Here is a 22,101-nt window from a genome sequence, read left to right as displayed (position 1 = left end):
ATAATTTAAGATGAAAACTCCCTAGTTTGACCTCAGGTGCTGGAAAATGAATCTATGAGTTAGAGAAATTGACAGGAGGAAATGCAGTGGCTATCAGGGACATTAAGGGTCTTCTAGCAGCTATACTTGGGGAGAGAGCTAATGACATTTGGTCGAGAGCAGGATACGAAGGTGTCACTGCTCAGAACACTGCTCATGATGGAGCACTATTTAATAATTGCAGAGCAGCAGTCTGGAAAGCGCTTAGAGTACAGTATCCAGACACGTCTGACATGGGAGCTATTATGTAATAAAAGTTGCATAAAGAGGAAGATCCATTGATTCATATTCAAAATTTCCAAAAGCAATGGTCTTTGGAAACGCGTGAGCCATGGGGAATATCTATACCAGTATTTTATCATATGCTATGCCAGGGGTTACCTGATAAGGTACAATGACAGCTCAAGAAATTGGTGGGTATGGAGGTAAAACCGTAACCAGAAATACAGCTGATGCATCATTGCCAATTGTTGCAGGAGAAAAACCAAAAGAAGGAAGAAGGGAGGAAGCGTCAGGAGGCTAAGCTGGTACAGAAAAAGCTATCGAAGTGTGCTATAGAAGGGGAAATTTTACTTGTTGAGAAGGGCTAGGATCACATCAAGCCACAGGTATGCCACAGGGGAATAACCAACAAAAGTTTGATCAAGATGGGAATGGATTTACACTGCGAGGAAGAGGACATTTTCGCGGAAGAGGAGGATTTCAGAATAATCAGCGAAACCTCCAGAATAACCAGGGCAGGATTCAGCCTATGCAGAACGATAATCATGGCATCAGGGGGGGTGGGTCAGATTGAAAGACTTCCTCCTGTATGTTGGACATAAGGGATGACAGGGCATACTCACAAACATGCAGAAGCCAAGGGTATGTACAGTATGGGCAATTCTCAAGAGGGGGACTGCCTTTCTGCCTGCATATGGTACACATAGTAGGGACAGGGTTGCCCAAGATCAAACAGTGCATCAGACGCAAGCACCGCAAATGCTGCAGACATTGCAATCACAGCAAGCACCATTGAATCCACCACAAGGGCCGTCACAGCATGCACCCATGCACATACAGCAGAATTCAAATACAGGGCAGTTATTGACTCCTAGAGTTGGGGTGTTACCATGGAGGGAGAGAATCCTTTCACATGCACAGGGATAAGCATGCACCCAAAATAGGACAGCTCACTGGGTGACTTGATGCGTTCAGTACTATTAGTGATGCCTAATCCTCAAGAGGAACCGAGGGTTGCCGTTACAATAGGAGGCAAATCCTTAGTAGACACTGTATACGAGCAGGACATTTTTTAATGTCTGGAAACGCCATGAATGCTCAAGGTTTCACAGGAGCTACAAGTAGAGTTCCTTTTACTGATAAATTGCCAGTCTCTATAGGAGAATGTCACATGTCTGTTCCATTAATGTATTAAAAAAAGACACTAGTTAATATACTGGGTCGAGATTTAATGATGAAGTTGAATATGACGATTTCTTTCACTGATGAAGGAATAGTGTGTTCTACACCGGGGATACATTATTTGAATCTAAGTGAATTTATGGCATTTACAGGACAAATGGCCATGTACCATTAGAACCAGAGGTTTTCAATTATGGGGTGTGTGTTCTGTTAACATGGCTGCCTAGTGTAGTGGAAAGATTGTTAGAGTACCTGATGACCCAGTGACCCAGTAATTGCCCTTTCGTGGGTGCCGGTACCAGTAGATCCCCATTCCCATTTGAGACCAATAGGGCTCAATGGGAATGGGGAGCTCAGATGCACCAGCACCGTCAATCACAGTGCTGGTGCATTCCGATGAGCTGTGCTCACGGGTGCCGCTCTACCCACCAGGTCAGACCTGGCAGGCTGATAGGCGCCCGCGAGCACAGCTCATAGTATGGCGGTATGGTAGCAACGGTGCCAGTAGCTTACCGGCACCTTTGTTACTGTACCGCCATACTTAGAATGAGGCCCACTTTCTATTATGTAGATCCAAATGAGGCAGTAGTTCCTGTATATCCTCCTATGCAGCAGGAGGGTACAGATGTGGCAACTACAAGGCAGCTAAGGCCTTATGTGATAGCTCCTACTCCAGTGGTAGATGAGAAAGTGCCTAGTCTCACAACAAATAAGTCTAAGGGTCCCTATGAAGTGAGGACAAGACAAGTGAGCGTCCCCCAAAAATACAGTACAAAACTCCCAAATGAGAGTCAATAATGGACACACCCAGGAGGGAATGAGACCAAGACCAAGTGCAGGTGAAAGTAAAAGTAAATCTTTCTCTAAGTCAAATAGGGCACGCAGAGAACTCTGCTTACTCCCAGAGCGCTCTGCCAGAAAACACGCAACATTCACATTTTGTTACAAAATCACGTCATCTATTACTTAATCCATATAGGATACAGAGTGTCATTTCATTGGCTTTGTTAAACTAGACAGTATATGCTATACATTGGTGGTGCTGCTTGATTGGCTGTTGCTGAACTTGTTACTTCCTGAGGTGGGCAGGCCAGCTGGGCTCATCCAGGAGGGGCGAAGGGTCAAGCGGCGTTCACACAGTTGTAATTCTACCTAAGCTAGACTTCCCAGTGATTGGAGGCATGCATGATTTACTTATACACATAAACTTAATTTCAGTGCACTGTCATCTACAAGTTACAGCAAGGGTCGCACATTCCTAACCTAGTCTGAGATGGGGGCAGTGATGAGGTGGTCCTGGTGGCTTATGGGGATGATGAGCATTCATTATGTAGAGTCATTGGGCTTTGCACGGTTGAGGACACAATGCACTGCTATGGAACTTAGGATTTGTTATGTATTGTATTTCGGCAGTTGGAGATCTGATGCTGTCCTGGTTGGGGGTCTCAACTATATGTCTGATACGTGTCCTAATAAATCTGCTTTTATCCTCAACTGGTGTTTCTTGCCTCTCTACACTGCCACTTCCCCTCAACCGCTCTGCACTAGCATTTCAGAGTGGCCAGGAAGGAGTCGTACGTGAAGTTGCACAGAGGCCGGCTTAATGCAGATCCTCATGACAGGGGCAAGGATGTACAGAGTGTTGGAAATGGAGAGATGAAGGTTAGTGAGGGCTGTGTTCGGGTGAGAGTCAGAGGCAGGAGTACGAGGGGGAGTGAAGTGGCGGCAAACGCAGTGACTGACAGTCACTTTGAAATGAAGGAAAATACTGGCATCGCAGGTGGGGGGGTGGGCCTTACGTACGTCTGGCACCATCTGTCCCTATGTAGTTTCATGTAATGTGAAGTATAATCATAACAACACTCTAGTTCTGCTCAAGTCGGATATGACATAGGAAAATAACTTTGTGTGATTTATGATTTCGGTGTCATTCATCAAATCTTCACACAACTTTGCCTCAGACATGTAGCCCAAAATCTGAATTGGTTTTCAAATGTTTGTATAACTTCATCAGAAGGCCAGAGGTATAAGAGTGTCCAAAAGAGGTTTACTCATTAATTGCTGCCTGAACCACTGGATTTGCGTAAAACCTTTGTGTGTGCGCCCGTGTCCGTCCTGACTTGCAGTTCTTCTGTGGTTGGTGCAAATCCATCCCTTAAGTGCCAAAAGAATATTCAGTTACTGATCTCCTCTTCACCCGGTACAGATCCCAATGCAACCTGGCATTTTTGGGCTTTGCCCGAGTCCTTATTACATATTCCAGTGGAGCCAGGACCTAGGCCTGGGGGGGCCAACCAGATCTTGCTGCTTGACAAGGAGGCAATATTGTTACAGGCGGGGGTGTGGGGGTACTTCATTGTTGCTTTATAACTTAAATGGCTCAGGGGAGCCCTCATGGGGCTTTACCTAACTGTGGGGAGTGTGAGGATGGCAGGTATGAAATGGGTAGAAAATATCCCATGAACGCAATAAGGAATGTCTTAACATTACGTCAAGTGAACTATTATTTAATCCTGAAATGCGCAAACGCCCTCACTGCCTTCCTCCTCCCCACAATGCCATCCCCAATACAAACCCCACCTCCCTTGTGCCTTTACACATACGAGCAGTCACTTGCATGGCCTCTTACCCTTACTAGTCTCCTCCAGCACCTTTGGAGACAGTTTGCATGCAAAATTGCACCTTGGGGTGCTGGGGAAAGATCTCTCTGTGGGGGTGTGGAGGACTGGTCAGACTCAGACCCCCGTATGAGTTGCAATGTTGAGAGCTGCAGTGTTGAGAGCATGCTGGCCTGCATTGCCTCAACAAAAGACGGGATGCTCTGTCATCTCCCTCACCCTCTGTCTGATGACAGTCAGGGTGGCAGATGTTACAGGTAACTGTCATATTGCCTGGTCCCTGGTGCTTGCTATCCTCCGTGAGGCACCCTGAACACAGACACAGATGGCCTGAAGGTGTTGGACCTGTGTGTCCGCAAGTGTCTCCAAGCACACCTGGTGCTGGTCCATAGCATCCAGCCTCCTCCAAATGGCATCCTGAGATGCATGGGGTATGCGTTGAGGGCTCTGGGGAGGACTGGGGTGGATGCAGCTTGAGCCGTACGACCTGCCATTGCAGTCACCTGGGCACAGTGACAATGTGGCTGGCTATCCCACTCAGGTGATGTGGGAGTATCGTGGGCCAGTTTTGTGTGTGTGTACGCACAGTGACTTCTGTGCAACTGCAGCATCTGGCTCCGCTGTCACAACTGCAGTGGCTGGCTTTTCGTGCACGTGGTTGCAGGAGCCATACCAGCAGCTGTGTCATGATTGCTGCTCTCTGGTGCTGTGCTTGCGCTGTACAGTTGGGCCCTGCTGTCACAATTCTGCCCATTCCCTTCCCACCGATTGGCGGTGCAGAGGTGGTGGCTGTTGGCGTTGCCCTGGAGGCCTGCCCATGGGATGTAGATGAGCATGCATCTCCTTCCTCCTCCGTCGCCTGTGAACCTGTTGGCTGAACAATAACATGATGATAGTCATTGAACAATAACATGCTGTTAGTCATTGTGCGTACTTGTATGTGGGTTTGCTAGTCACACATGTGCTTCATGGTGGAGGGACATCCTACATGTGGTTTCAATGGTATGGATCATTGCAGGCCAATGCATATGGCCACAGCAAAGTGGTGGTAGTGTCTGCTGAGGCTGTACACCTAATTGGCATGTGCTCTTTCCCTCTTGTGCTGCCAATGTGGTATGCATGTATGTATGAGTGTCCTGGGGTGTGGGAGGTGGGGTCCACTTTTGCACTTCTTCTTTCTCTGAGCACATGGGTGCTGAATATAATTTCATGTGCTCCCATGCACATTAATACTGCTGTGCATTGGTGCATGCACAGTTGACCTCCCATGCACTTTCATACTGCTGTGCATTGGTACGTGCACAGTTGACCTCCCATGCACATTCATACTGCTGTGCATTGGTACGTGCACAGTTGACCTCCCATGCACATTCATACTGCTGTGCATTGGTACGTGCACAGTTGACCTCCCATGCACATTCATACTGCTGTGCATTGGTACGTGCACAGTTGCCCTCCCATGCACATTTATACTGCTGTGCATTGGTACGTGCACAGTTGACCTCCCATGAACATTCATACTGCTGTGCATTGGTACGTGCACAGTTGACCTCCCATGCACATTCATACTGCTGTGCATTGGTACGTGCACAGTTGACCTCCCATGCACATTCATACTGCTGTGCATTGGTACGTGCACAGTTGACCTCCCATGCACATTCATACTGCTGTGCATTGGTACGTGCACAGTTGACCTCCCATGCACACTCATACTGCTGTGCATTGGTGCACACTCATACTGCTGTGCATTGGTACGTGCACAGTTGACCACCCATGCACATTCATACTGCTGTGCATTGGTACGTGCACAGTTGACCTCCCATGCACACTCATACTGCTGTGCATTGGTGCACATTCATACTGCTGTGCATTGGTACGTGCACAGTTGACCTCCCATGAACACTCATACTGCTGTGCATTGGTGCACATTCATACTGCTGTGCATTGGTACGTGCACAGTTGACCTCCCATGCACATTCATACTGCTGTGCATTGGTACGTGCACAGTTGACCTCCCATGCACATTCATACTGCTGTGCATTGGTACGTGCACAGTTGACCTCCCATGCACACTCATACTGCTGTGCATTGGTGCGTGCACAGTTGACCACCCATGCCTGCATACAGTGCCATCATTAGCCCTGGCACCATGTCGGGAAAACATATTTGTTGCCATCTCACCGAGGGAGGGGGTCCTGGCACAATTTGTGGTTGCTGTGCCACAACGGCATAGGGCTGCCTTGCAGACTGGTGGAGTTTGAGTGCTGTATTCCAGTGGAAAGCACCCAGCACCCGTGCTGGAGCGGGAAGTTAATGATTTCAACTGAGCACCGCTGCAATACCAGAAGGCTACCCCCATGCCGGTATGGCGGTGGTGCTCAGTTGAAATCATCAACTCCCTACTCCAGCATGGGATCTGGGTGAATTCCATTGCAATTGGATACCTTCACCACACCAGCAAGGGGGTGCCTTGTAAGAACAATCCAATCTGTTGTGTTGGGTGGGGGTGCTGATGTGGTGCACCATGCGACTGCTCACATCGGCCATGCCTGAACCCGGGTCTTCTTGGAAATGCATTGGATGGTGGTTCTTTTGGGGGCATTGCCATGTGGTAACATCTTAACCTGTCCATCAGTCCCATCTATGCTGAGAGCCAAATGCATGTTATGGTTGTTTGGCTAGTGCATTGTGATGGGAAGGGTTGGTGGCGGCGGCTGTATTCAAACTCATCAGATTCAACTTGGTTCAGGATCTAGGGTTCAGCACTCCCAACTCCCTTGATCCACTCCATGTGGAGGATGGAGCTGGACTTCTCCGACGGGGGTCAGATCAAGGGGGTCCACGGCGCCGCCTCCAGTGTCTAATGATTACTGCTGGTGTTTGGACAGGAGGCTGCAGACACTGCCCTTTAGGTCATTCTACCGCTTCCTGCGGTCCTCACCATCCTGTGGGACTGTGCCCTCAGCTGTGACATTGTTGCAGATGCCTGACCAGATGGCTGCATTCCAATGCACTGATGTTTTAAGGTGCCGGGAGCCATATAGCTCCTTGGCATGGGCCATCTCCTCGTCAGCACGGAGCTGCAGCTCCACCTCACAAAATGTTTGCTTCCTCAGCCTCTGACTGGGCACCTTCCCCTTGGACATGGTTTCTCTCTCTTGTGGGTCTAGATGGCTACAGGAAGTGGTAGATTTGGAGCAAATTGAGTTTTTCAAAATGGCCACCACCGTGCTTCCTGTTCTGGCAGTAACGGTAATTCCACCAAATATGGGCAGAATTACCACCATAGACTCGGTTTCGGCAGTAATTCCGCTGGACAGAATTAATGTTACGGTCGGTTGGGCAGACCTCATGGGAAAGCAAAGCTTTGACGATGATAGCCGGGCACTAGAGTACAGAGAGATGGGCATGGCTGAAGGCAGCAGGAAGGTGTGGTTTAATAGACCAAGCACTGGCAGGCAAAGTCATTCACAGTATCACGGCAGACTGATGCAATATTAATGATGCAGGGAAGTGGAGGGCCTGGGCCATGCACAGCCTTTACTCCGGCTAGAATTACATTGCCAACGTGTGGTAGTGTTCAGCTGTAGATTCCTGACAGCCCAGCTGAAAGCAGTTTACCAACTTGCGAAACAATGCAAGGATCTGGGAAAACATGTGCATTACATTTCTGGTAGAGGAAGATGATAAAGATATGTCTTGTGAATGAATCAATGGACTTTGCTATGTTGGGAGGGGGACTGGGTCAAGGGCAGGAACCTGGCTCATTCTGCTTCTTAGTAAAGAACGTCAATGATGACGTTTTTAATTAGTATTCACTCAGCAAGTTCAGAAGCACGCATGTAGAGACTAGAATGGTGGGTGTTGAGGTACAGCAGGGCATTCTACTTTTTATTGCAATCGCTTATTATAGTACATTGTGCCCAGATAAATGGATTAACATTCTGGGAGCACGGGAATTGGGTTCAAAGGGGACTCGAGATTGATATGTGTCACACAAAGATATGGTTAGGCCAAGATTGTTACGTATTGTGGGCCTTGACATCTTAAAAAAGAGGTGTTGCTTCTGGAGGGTGGTTAAGCTCACACAGCCTAAGGTGGTGGCTGCACAGACGACACACCTGAGAACAGCAAGGGGGATCAAAACATTATTTCATTGTGTCACTGTAAACTGGTGTTTTCCCCCCATACTGGACAGCTCATAGGTTCTCGCATATACTGTTGTGATAGCCTCCTACACTAGACACACAATAAATGTAGGACTGACAAACAGGTGGACAGTTGGTGTCTCTCACATTGTGTGGTGAATATGCATACTAGTATTGACACGTAAATACATCTTATTCCAGGGTCACTGCCATATGGGTTGCAAGAGATGCTGGCAATGGAATTCTCACCCTTTCAGATCATGGATCTGTGGGATTATGTTGCACAGAGTCCCCTGGAGTAGGGTGAGTATAATGTCTACCGTGGATCAACAGGAATCGTGTGTAATTACTAAATGGTGACAATCAATTCTTGGATGTTGGCAGTGATGGGGCAACATCCCCATTGGTTGCTAGGGACGGGATGAAAGCAGTTCTTGGTCACAGCACAGAGGGCACAGGGGCATGCTGAGATTCAACCTTAGGTGCCAGGATCAGAATCCACAAAAAAGGGTCTGGGTCGGGTTATGGGAGCCTGGTAAGTAACAAACCCATACTAAATGTTCCTATTGGAGCGCCACTTCTCTGCCACCTATTAGGGTGCCTTTTCCCAATAGATGGCACTTCAAAGTCAAATAAGCTACTACGTGAGAAGTTAACATCACTACTACTGAGTAGAGTTTTATTACATGTGCTGCCTGCGATTGTGAATGTGTTGAAACTAATAATGTGCATCTCCTCTTATGTCAATAGGTGACTGGTGCCCCAGAAATGCAACAACAGTGATTGTTCGATTCTCTGGACTATCGCAGTGAAAAGCTTAATTGTTAGAATATGAAATTTCGAAGCATCTTAGAAGTGTGCAAGTTTGGCGTCGAGTTGCCTTTTTAGATTATTCATGAACTGAGATTGCAAAGCCTGTTTATACATGATGCAATAACCACGCGTGTTCATTCTGTAAATCCTCGGGGAGAGGGATATCTAGCATGAACATGACAATGTCTTATGTGCAGTAAGAAAAGCATTTCTCATTTGTGCTCTGAATTTGGGAAAAGATTAATTGAAAAGGCTCCTCTTAAGTCAAGGCACCTGACAAAATAAACCGTCAAGACACTTTAAACGTGCACAAAATGTCAGAACAATTGCCATCTCAAGAACATACTTATTGCCCACATGAGGACATAGGTAAAAAACATCATCAGTGCACTGAATTAGATAATGGCGTCCATTTGCATGATACACTTATCAGCCACCAACAAATGAATAAAGGTGAGAAACCTTATGAGTGCACTGAATGTGGGAAAGGGTTTGCTACAAAGAGAGGGCTTACTAGCCACCAGAGAACACATACAGGTGAGAAACCTTATGAGTGCACTGAATGTGGGAAAGGGTTTGTTCAGAAGGGTGGTCTTACTAGCCACAAGAAAACACATACAGGAGAGAAACCTCATGAGTGCACTGAATGTGGGAAAGGGTTTGCTGAGAAGTGTCAACTTATTAGCCACCATAGCACACATACAGGAGAGAAACCTTATGCGTGCACTGAATGTGGGAAAGGGTTTTCTCAGAAGGGAGGTCTTATTAGCCACCAGAGAACACATACAGGAGAGAAACCTTATGAGTGCATTGAATGTGGGAAAGGGTTTGCTACAAAGGGAGTTCTTACTATTCACCAGAGAACCCATACAGGTGAAAAACTCTATGAGTGCACTGAATGTGGGAAAGGGTTTGTTCGCAAAGGTGTTCTTACTATTCACCAGAGAACACATACAGGTGAGAAACCTTATGAGTGCTCTGAATGTGGGAAAGGGTTTGCAACAAATCACGATCTTACTATCCACCAGAGAAGCCATACAGGTGTGAAACCATTTGAGTGCATTGAATGTGGGAAAGGGTTTGCTCGGAAGGGATTTCTTACTAGCCACCAGAGAACACATACAGGAGAAAAACTTTATGAGTGCATTGAATGTGGGAAATGGTTTGTTCGCAAGGGTGTTCTAACTATTCACCAGAGAACACATACAGGTGAGAAACCTTATGAGTGCACTGAATGTGGGAAAGGGTTTGCTACAAAGCGAGATCTTACTATCCACCAGAGAACACATACAGGTGAGAAACCATTTGAGTGCAATGAATGTGGGAAAGGGTTTACTCGGAAGGGAGTTCTTACTAGCCACCAGAGAACACATACAGGAGAGAAACCTTATGAGTGCTCTGACTGTGGGAAAGGGTTTGCTGCGAAGGGTAATCTTAATAGCCACCAGAGAACACATACAGGAGAGAAACCTTATGAGTGCACTGAATGTGGGAAAGGGTTTTCTACAAAGGGCGTTCTTACTAGCCACCAGAGAATGTATACAGGTGAGAAACCTTATGAGTGCATTGAATGTGGGAAAGGGGTTTCTGAGAAGGGGTATCTTATCTCTAAACCAGAAAACACATACAAGTGTGAAACCTTATGAGTGCACTGAATGTGGGAAAGGGTTTGCTACAAAGCGAGATCTTACTAGCCACCGGAGAACACATACAGGAGAGAAACTTTATTGGTGCACTGAATGTGGAAAATGCTTCAGTCTGAACAGTCACCTTATTAGGAACCAGACAACACATGCATGCTTGGGTCTTTTTCAGTTTAGTGAATGTGGCGAATACTTCAGTGCACAGGATGTTCTTATCTGCCATGAAACAGGACGTGTAGGAGGTGAAATCTCTTCTGCAATTGAAGGTGCTTCTAAGAGAGGGAGGTGCTTCTACAATGCTACTGAGTCTGGCATAGTTGTTGCCTAGTACTGTGAAGAGCCTGCCTTCACAGCTGATCTCGGTTAACTTTGGCACACAAATGATGGCTGATTATGATTGTTGAATCACTGCTGTTTGAAATGCATCCCTTATTCAAAATTCAGAAGGGAGATTGTACCTTCTGAATTAAGGTAACCATCCTATGGAACACTTTGCCTAAGGACCTCATGCAAATTATTGGGCACCAACATTTTGGAAAAGCTTAAAGACTAAGGGCCTCATCACAAGTTTGGTGGTAACCCTTAAATGTGGCGTTAGCGCTATTACTGCCGCATTTAAGGGTCCGCCAAATCACGAGTTTGGCAGATTTCCCCCAGCTCTAAGCTGGGGGGAAATCCACTGAAATTTCGCGCTATTACCGCCGGCGGGAAATCCGCCAGTGGTAAGAGCGTGAAAATTCCCCATTGAGCCCAATGGGGAATGGGGAATTCCCGAATGGGCTCAGTGGAGAATGGGCAATACCCGTTCCGCCAAACCCGTGATCCGGCGCTATTAGCGCCGAGGGGGTTTGGCGGTAGGGCTATTAACGCTGGCGCTATTAGCGCCGGCGTTACCGCCCAACTCGTGATGAGGCCTTAAGTGGTTGAATCAATAACTATAGACCCTCGCAGGATATATGGGGTGTCCCTTAGGACCCTGGCATCTAGGAAGGGCTTTGACCTTAAGTGGAGGTCTCCCCCCATCTGTCGGCTTAGCTAACATCTAGCGCCCTCCTTGTGCAACAGGGAAGCTCCCATCTACTGAAATGGAACCCAGAGGACATCTTGGGCCTCATTATGAGTCACCCGGTATGGAAACAATGGTGGCGGTAAACCCGCCGATACCGTTGTTTCTCGAGTCTCGAGTCCTGCAGGTGTAGGTGTCATTCCCACCAGGTCTGACCTGGCGGGTTTAACACCAACCGCATGCAGGCGGACGTGGAAACACCGGCACCATCACGAGATGGTGCCAGTTTTTCCATGGTCCCCATTCCCATTGAGTCCTATGGGGCTATGGGACTCAGTGGGAATGGGGATTTGCCAAATTACACCTCCGGAATTCCCGGGACACCAGGGTCGTAATTCCCTGGTAATTCCTGGAATCATGGAGGCGGAATGGTAATACGAGTCTGGCAGGAACCGAGCTGGAAAAACCAGCAGAGTGCCGCCGGGCTTGTAATGAGGCCCCTTGTCTTTTTCAGTACTGCTAAAAATGGATTTGGAGGGGCTCAGAGTGCATTTCCCTTCCCAACTCCATTGCACAGCTCTATCAGAGTACAACTCTTACAACTTACTACCAGGTTCTGCAACACATCCACAACAGTTTGTGTTGCATCTAATGCACATATATAGGGATAGAGAAGGTTTTCACAAAACAGAAAGGCTCCCGGGAGAGAGGCATAATATGCATTACATAACCGTGTTATCAATAAGCATTTCACTGTACCAACGTCTTCGAGCCAAGAATGACTAACTTTGTAAAAAGGAAGTATTTATTTACATATATACAAATCCCCTCATACTTTCCCTCTAGACTAACACAATATTCCAACGTTCCACGTTCACATAGAATTCAAACACATTTGTTTGGTAAGCATCAAGTCTCATCTTCTGTAATCAAATCAATCTATATGACTTCTTTAGTCCTGGATATTCAAATACATGTCAAGCATATAAACCCCTGTCCAACTCCACCTGGGTTTTAAATTCGCCTTTCCATTAACAAAGACACACGTCCTGTTGGCCTTTTCCATTCTGCTTCAGAAAAATCAAAGTCCCAATAGAACTGCTCTATCACTGAAACAATATGTATAAAATGGCATTTCATTTCTAAAGGCAAATAAAGTAATAACTTGTATATCCTTGTCAAACCTATCCAATGGCAAATCGCAATATATATCGAGCAATGCATTTCAATGTATATCACACTGTTCAAATGCAAAGCAACACTGGAGTACATTATTCAGTCAAACAAACCCCATTGCAATACTATCCCAATCATGACTCAAAGGGGCAGATTAAAGCATGCACCCCCTGCTCCCTCTGACAGGTTCCCAATCACAGCATCGCCTCAGCAGGTCAGCCAGCCCTTGCATATATGCTTCTCAACCTTCATACTCTGATGTCAGTTGTTATAACCATAATTATTTCCAGATTTGACTATGGCAATGCATTTTATTCTGTGCTCCTTGGCATGTGTGACTAACTTCAGGTGGAACAGAGGGCCAACCTGCTTTTTTCATCCATTAAGAAATGTGGCTATATCAATGTTTCATTGCAATCCACACTGGCTTCCTGTGACCTCCTCAGATTGGGTTTAAGGTGCTTTGTCTAACTCAATGTGCCTTTTTATGGAAAACGTCGCCCCTTTCTACATTGGATCCTTCCACCCCTGTCCTCCCTGTACCTTTAAATCCATTCCTCTAGATGATGAGGTGGTGTACCTTTTTTTGGTTTTTGCTTCCCGTCTCTTGCTGAAGCTTGCTGTCTAAGCTTGCTGAAGATCCATCCGTTCTGGTTTGTCTTTCCTTAATTTTTCAAGATTGTCCTATGTTTCAATGTCCATCTGCTGTTCGAACCCATAAAACCTTAGGTGAATAAGTGCCACAGAGAAAGATGTTCTTAATTTAAAAAATAAATAAAAAAGGCAGCTCTTAATGCCAACCCTTCGGATATACTCCCCAAGAATTGGCAAACACTCCCTTCAAAAAAGTAGACAAACTCCCAACTGTAAAATTGGAAGCAATGGACAAATCAGTGTTGCTGCTTTCTCCCACTCAGGTTCATGAATATGTTCATCCCAGTGATGCCAGCGAGGCAGTACCAGTGGATGGTGGTCTACAGAGATTTCTGCTTCATAAATAGAGAGACTATATAGTAATGTATAGCTTATTTTACATTAATTGCTAGTCGTAAAGACGTGTCAATTACAACGTTGCAATTTCTTTCTACTTAAGAAAAAAGAACAAATTACTTGCCTCTCTCTAATGTTTTTTCTGAGGGATATACCTGCCTAGGTTACTCATCTATATCCATATCCTTGTACAGCTGTTCTCCAGAAACTGCTGCTGTTTTGCACTGCACAGCTCTGTATCGGTCCAACTCCTCTTCGCACCTAGCACCAAAATGATGTCTGAGCCAGTGCAAGTAGCGGTGCCATGCCCCAGACCTCAGTTCCACCATTCTTTCCCTAGCACTCTTGATACTGAGGGACTGTAGAACTGATGGTGTACTAACTTCCCAGTAGAGGGGCAGGTAGGAAGTGCAATGAGGAATCCATGGCAGGAACATCCATCCGATGGAACATTATTGAGAGGAAAGTCATTTGTTTTGCTAATGGATTCCTTCCTGCCACGGATTCCTCATCTCTGATGGACTCCCAAAGCAGTACGTAATCTGGAGGAGGGAGGAAAGCAAGCACACCACCTAAACCACAAAACTCTGAAGGACTGCCCTGTCAAAACGGGCATCCTGGCCCGTAAGGAAATCCAAGCAGTAATGCTTAGCGAGCATGTGCAGATATGCCCACGTTGCTGCCTGGCAAATGTCCAGGACAAGGGATCCCCCTCTACAGGGCAAAGGTGGCAGCCCTCCTGGTAGAATAAACCCAGAGACCCTCGGTCCTATCCTTCACACCCAGATCATAGCATTCTGAGATGCAGAGAATGATGCGCCTGGACAGGGTCTGTTTGGTCCCCGCACTGCCAGCACGAGCACCAGCATAGCCAACAGAAATCTGGTCATCTTTCCTAGCCTCTCGAGTATGAGAGACATAGAAATTAAGGACCCATATTGAGTCGAATCAATGAAATCTTTCCTCTGCCTTGGAAGGGTGAGGTGGAGGGAAGAACACAGGAAGATAGATCCCAGAGATGGAAATCCGAGACCACCTTTGGCAGAAAGGAAGGTCTCTCGCTCTCAAAGTCACCTTCTCGTTGGGTAAAAGCAACTGGGGAGGTTGAAAGAAGCCTGGAGCTCACTAAACCATCTTGCGGACATGATGGTAAGCAGGAAAATCACCTTAAGGGTGAGCAATCAAATGGAACAGGAATGAAAGGACCCAAATAGAGCACCAATAAGAAAAGTTGAAATTAAATACAAATCCCACACCGGAACTACAAACTGGCAGGGAGGTAACTGGTTACACCAACCCACAAGAACTGCAAGAACATTTCTAGGCACCCCATGAACACAGAAATAGTTGCAAGGTAACCCTTCAAAGTGTCAATCTGCAGGCCCGCTTGGGCAAAGGAAAGCAGAACATCCAACACATGGGACAGAGAACCGGATAAAGTTTCCAGAACCCACTCCCGGCACCAAATTGAAAATGTATGCCACCTGCAGGCATAAATGGATTTTGTAGCTGGCCTCGGAGATGAAAGGAGCACTAATTGTATCTTAGCACCTCAGTAGTCCAGCATGATGGTTCAGGTGGAGAACCCACCCCTCCGACTGGGAGAGCAAGTCTACTCAGTGGTTCAAGGGAGGGCAGGTTGATCTGTCCAGCAACTCCGATACCACGTTCTCTGGCCCAGTATAGGGCGATCAGGATCAGTGTGGTTTTCAACAGACGGGATCTCCTGAGGCCAGCAGGATTACTGGGATCGGTGGGCACTCATAAAGGAGGTCAAAAGTCCACTCAACGGTCAATGCATCCCCCAAAGCTCCCTAATGAGGACATTTTCTGCTGTGGAATTAGCTTCCGGTTGACACTGGAAGTGACGAGGTCCACTTGACGAGTTTCCCCCGCCCCCAAAGCGAGATCTCCAGAATTTCTTGATAGAGCACCCACTTGTGGTAGGCCGAGGTCTGTCTGTTAAATGCATCTGCTGAGATGTTCTCCCGTGCGGACAGATTAGCCGCCGTCAGGAAAACACAGTTCTCCAGATCCATAGTCTCCTTGCTTCTCTGCCCTCTGGAACGTGCTCTGCTACACTGACTACAGACAACTAGAGGCCAAAGGAGAACTTCACCATAGCACAAGATGCATTCATTGCTCGCACCACTATCTTCCTGACACAAACACTTTCTTGACCCATGCGTCCAGCCTTTTGCTTTCCCTGTCCGGTGTAAGGGAGGGAAAGGTAGAGGTTTTCAGGCTCACTGTACTGGCATGTACCACCAGGCTTTCAGGTGATGCATGGGCGGAGAGGAAAGCTGGGTCCAAAGGTGCAGGACAGTGCTTCCATGATATTTCCATGCCCATTGGGGGCAGCAGAGCCAGGTTTCTCGCACGCTTCCAACACTGGTGCCTCTACCACGATGTTGAAGGGCAGCAGTGCCTCTTTGGTTCATCGTCCAGAATGTCGCAGAGTTTGCACTCTGGACCTCGGTGGCGCAGAGGAAACCAGGGTATCGCCCACATTTGCCATCAGGCACTAAAAAGCAGCTTGAGGTTTACCTGGTGTTGGTGCTAGTAGAATGTCCAACTCCAGACCGCTTGCCCTTGGCAGGTCAGCTGCCAGGTTCAGCATGTCGCCACTCCCATATAAATCCTCATGAAAGTCTCTCATCTCTAGAACTCATGGGCTCCAAACCCATGGGATCTCACTGCCTTCCTAATTGTAAATATCATACTATTTCGACATAAGTGTAGCTGGGAAGCAGGACATATTGTCACAGAACCGCAGAGTCCATGCCGTGACGTCATTGAAGCGTGAATGCATGGAAAAAGGAACTGAGGTCATGGGGTGTGGCTCCACTACTTATACATGTCATTTCTGGTGCAAAGTGTATACAGGCTTTGGACAGACCCGACACAGAGCAATGCCGAGCCCCCTGACAGCAGCAATGTTTCTAGAGAACAGCTGTGCTAGGATATGAATATCACAGATGAGGAATCTGTGGCAGGGAGGAATCCATTAGAAATGCCTCTACTGCGAATTACATTTGTACACCCCCATAAAGTAATTTTACTTTCAACATCAACACATGGGGATTAAAATACCCCACATTTAAATTATCTGGAGCCCTCCCGAATAATAGAAATGGAGAAGGCTATATTTTCATATGGCAATTACACTAAGCTTGGCACAACTCATGTGCAAAAACTGTTTTGCAAAGGGTAAACATGGAGAATTTCATCCATAAAACTGGAATCTGCAATATTACTCTAGAAGTCGGTTTCCAAGAAATGCATGCCTCGCCAGGAGTGCCATCCTCACTGAATGCTGCAGTGTTTCTACTTTGTGTAGCATGTTCTACAGCTCTAGTTTCCTTTTCTCACCAGGATCCCCTCTAGTGTATTACACTATTGCCTATCTCTATTGGAGCATTTAGGATTAGTAGATGGTTCCCTAGCCTGGGATCGACATGTGAGGGTGTGATTACACAAGGGAGGGTGCATGCCCACTATTAAAGCACTATCTCATAAGAAATTGGTCTGATGTGAAGGGCCCAGAGAAGATGTCAAGTGTTCTGTTAAATTATGTGGACATGTATTTTAGATAAGTTACATTTTGTGAATAGAGTCAATAGAGCAACTGGAATAGAAATATCTGCTGTGTGTGAGACAATAAAAGTTAAGCAAATTTGGAAATGAAATTGTGTCTTTCTGTCTGAAATGAGAGTTGTGCTGTGATGCTATCACAAATGTTCTCTAAATTCCAAGAAGGAATAGTGTGCATAAATGTTTACAAAATAAAGTTGGTCTTGGATAAACTAACATGTCTAATGTTGAATATATTGGAGCGTGGAGTAGGGTTCCTATTGAAAAAAGAATATGTAAGCTTTGTAAACTGGAGATTGAGACATCTAGGCACTTACTTATGGCCTTTATACAAAAGCAAGGTTGGTATTATAATGCTTATAAAGACTTATGGGGAAATTGGTGGCGCAAGTGAGAAAAATGCACTGTGCATGGCTTACCAGGGACCTGTGCCGAATCTGCGCGTACCTCACACGTCATTGCGCCATTCTGAACGCTATATGCGAGAGGCCCAGTGGAGGCGCACACCGTCCAGCGCACACACTGAAAAAGGGGTTCGGAACACGCGGAATGGGGAACAACACGCAAAAATTTGGGCGTTACGGGGGAAGTTCCTCTGCAAAATCCTAGCAACACCCACACGCATGCCAAAAACACATATTCATGGAATTGAACAAGGCAAACCTGTGCACGACAAAAGACGTGCAAAGCTTGAAACACGTACGCCACGCAAAAGCAGCTGTATGCACCCCCGCGCTGAATAAAAGTGCGTGCAAACCACAAACAAGCATATACAGCTACAATGAATGTCCCATTTCTCGCAGCAATGATTGTGGGACACCACAGGATGAGGAGCATAGCCAGGTCTTGCATTTTGTTACCCAGGACCAGCCTTATTGAGATGCCTGATGACCAGGTCTATGGCAGGTATAGGTTTCCATCTCATATCATCCTAGACCTGGTCACTGAGTGGGAGGATGACCTCACATCACCCACCATGTGCTCCCAAGCACTGAGTCCCTTGGAAAAGGTGCTCAGTGTCCTGCATTTTTTGGCCACTGGGTCATTTCATCGGACAACTGCCATAGTAGGGGGGGTCTCACAGGCCACGCAGTCATGCTGCCTACACCAGGTGTTGGCAATCATGGCTGCATGCCCCTCAGTCCGCAGGCACATATACATGCCCAGAACACTTGCAGAAAGGCAGGCCATTGTCCAGGACTTTTACAGGATGGCACACTTCCCCAAAGTGCTTGGTGCCATTGATTGCACCCACATGGCCCTACATCCACCTAGGGCCACTGAGCACATCTACCGCAACCGCATGCACTGGCATTCCATTAACATGCAGGTTGTATGTGATGCTGAGGGAATCATCACCTCTGTCTATGCAAACTATCCAGGGTCCACCCATTACAGTTTCATATTCAGAATGTCAGCCCTGAGCCGGGACCTGGAAGCTGGAAGGCATGGCAACACATGGCTCATTGGTGAGTACATATGCCTGTGCACATGCATGCATGTCACACACAGACAAAAGACGAATCCAATTAATGACAATAATTATCACGTCCCCAGGGGACAGAGCCTACCCTATGAGCACCCACATGATGACGCCAATATGGAACCCACCACAACACCCCAGGTAAGATACAACACAACCCATATTGCAACCAGGGCCATAGTGGAGCGCACATTCGGAGTTCTCAAGTCACGTTTCAGCTCCCTTGACCACTCTGGTGGGCAGCTATTATATGCACCCCCAGTAGAGTGCAGGATCATTGTGGCAGCATGTGTCCAGCACAACGTTGCACCATGGCAGGCGTATCGGTGGACATGGTGGTGCCCCCACATCCCCAACCACACGCACGGCCACTGCGCATGGGAGGGGAAAGGGCACGTGGGGAGGCAGCCCTTACCCAGCTTGTGGCACCATTTTTCAACTAAATTCCAACCCCTGCGGAGTGCACCCAGGCCTGGCAAATTCCAGGTGACAATCGATGATGACAAAGGGATAGTCAATAGTCACTACCTTACCACCCTGAGAATGTGTCCATGGAAGTTCTACATTATGTGCATCCCTAGCTACTTAAACAAACACAATCACGTGTGACCAAAAAGCACAAATTCAAGGTGCACATTCCACCCCCCTTCAAAACAGGTCATACAAATCCTGGTATGTCACCTAAACCCTTTCAACTCCCATGTCACCCGCCTGATACACCATGCCATGTCATGCAATCATAAAACAGCAAAATAAATGCACTACACATGACACAACTGTCACAAAGTGCACTGTGATAAATGGAAACAGGCCAGAGACAATTCCCCCTGACATGCAATTCGACGAAATGACTGACCAAAATGTTCCAACGGTTTAAAAACCAAAAGTGACACATTTCTGTGGCATGCATATCAGGTGATTCAAAATATCAACAGCCATATCTGTGTGCTGTGGGTGTGTCCCCTGCAACACCCCGCTCACCTCACCACACAGTACAATGAGCGGCTGTTGTGTGGTGGAAACCCCTGCAGCCTTCAACAAAAAATAACATCAAAATGCACCCTGCGGTGCTGGTTCACGATCACGGAATTTAAAGTAATCTAGCGCTGCAGGGACACAGCATGACTCAGAAGGTAATCAAGGTGTGCGTGGGGGTATGTTGGGGTGCTGTTGTTGGTGTGGGTGCATTGGGGGGGTGTTTGTGTGGCCATACAATGAATATCAGCATGGTAAATGTACGAACCTTCAGTGTTGCGTACATATCACATGTGAAAATCGCCAATGTGGACTCACCAGTAACGGAAAACCACAACAATCCCCTGACACATCAAAAGGAAACCCAACACAGGACCATCTATTTACTTCCACAACATATCAAGAACACAGAACCCAACAATGACAATGTCACACAGTGACCCACTATAGCACAAGTGTCTCAATGTGACATTGTCACCACACGGCCCACTTCCATCTTGAGTGTTGCTCTGACAGCTAAAGGGGGCAGGGTCCCGCATACAGCATGGAGTGCACTAACAATGTACAAATGCAAGTCAATACATGAATAAGCAACATCAAAATATGCACAGTCAACAATATACTCACCAACATGCAGGCCAACCATGCACTGGAGAAACCATCATGAATCACCACTAGGGGTGTATACACAGGTTGGACTTCAGAATGGCCACAGATATGCCTCTGTGTAAGTTACTGTCACACAGTACCATCCTTGCGAGCCCATGGAAAGGGGAAGCAGGAGTGGCATATGTGCCTGGACCACAAGCCACAAACACCAACACGAGACAAGCCTGTATGGGCCTGGCCGGAACACACAGGGGATGCCTTCGGATGCCACAAGGCAACACACTGTCACATGAATGCAAAAAGACAAAAAAGGGTTTAAAAAAAATTGGCTTGGCCATGGATGTCCTGGGGGGAGTGCGGGGGAGGGGGTTTCTCAGGAGGGAGGAGGTGCAGGGTGCACCTCAACACCCACATGCGTAGATGTTGAGACAAAAAAACAATCCTCCATGGGCTCATGGTCTGAGTGGGAGATACATCATCGTCATCCTCTGATTGCACATCAGGAGGTGTGCGTGGTACTGATGCCTGACCATGCATAGCCCCGGCCTACCCCTCCACAGCAGCAGGCATGCAGGCCTGGTAAGCCTGGTTCTGCATAAAATATGGCATGCAGGTCCCCATGCAGCACCTCACGTGAAACACTGAGTTCCTTCTGCAAGTTCTCATGTGTAGCACCACAGAGTTCTGCCTGCAAGGCCTCACGTGACAAACAGACCACATCACGGCTTGCACAGAGTTCAGCCGAGATTGTGCGTTGCAGGTGCTCCATCTGCTGTTCAGCCTGTGAACCCTGGCCCATCAAGAGTATGGCCAGAGTAGTTCTGAAGGAGGTGTGATCTTCCCTCACGGTTTCCCTGTGGGCCTCTGCCTCAGCAGCAATAGCTGTGCTCAGAGCCTCCAGTTCAGCCCAATGGGCCCTGTTGGAAGCCGCTGTCTCCAGCCTGTGTGAGCGGCATGTGGACTGCATTGCCTGCTGCTGAATCTCCACCTGCCTACCAGGGGGGAGAATGGAATTGACCACACTTTCCATGCCCTGAGCCATCATCTCAATAGCTGCCCCCCTGTTGCTGTCCAATGGCATACCATGGAATTCACCCAGATGTTGTTCCTCGGTGGTGAACGGCCAGCATACCTGTTGGGCCCAAAGAGCCTTGGTCCTTGCTGCGCTGGCGCTGCCTGTGGCTGCAGGACTGCATTCCTCCATTGATCTGCTGCCCCAGGAACAGGAGCAACTGGTGTAGAGCGTGACCCTGCACTCATAACCACCACAGGTGGACATATCAACACTGACAGGCCCCTTGAGGGGTCTACACCTAGTGCAGGTGTGCCGGGCAGAACAGCATCCACTGCAGAATCACCCCCCTGTGACAGCATGGATTGATCAATGTCCAAATTGGCATCAGAATCAAAGAGATCCTCAGAGGCATACCCAGAGACAGTCCTGGACAGGATGGCCTGAAGCAACAGTGGGTTTTCATAGGCTACCACCCCATGCACCCACTGGTGCCCGGATGTTGCCCAGAATCCTCCACCACCTCTGCCATCTCCTCCTCCTCTGCTTCCAGTGCGTCATCACCTGAAAAACACCAAAATAACACATGCG

At 47.4% G+C, this 22,101-nt stretch overlaps 1 pseudogene; it reads left to right on the top strand.

Annotated features, from left to right (window-relative positions):
• LOC138498090 (zinc finger protein 850-like) overlaps positions 1-17,647 on the top strand; it is a 376,054-nt pseudogene extending 358,407 nt beyond the window's left edge.
• The last annotated feature ends 4,454 nt before the right edge of the window (positions 17,648-22,101 follow it).

The sequence above is a fragment of the Ambystoma mexicanum genome, chromosome 5q (genome assembly GCF_040938575.1).
Source record: "Ambystoma mexicanum isolate Mex_15411 chromosome 5q, UKY_AmexF1_1, whole genome shotgun sequence".
NCBI lineage: Eukaryota > Metazoa > Chordata > Amphibia > Caudata > Ambystomatidae > Ambystoma > Ambystoma mexicanum.
The sequence above is the reverse complement of the archived record's forward strand: the minus strand, read 5'-3'. Positions and strand labels throughout refer to the sequence as shown.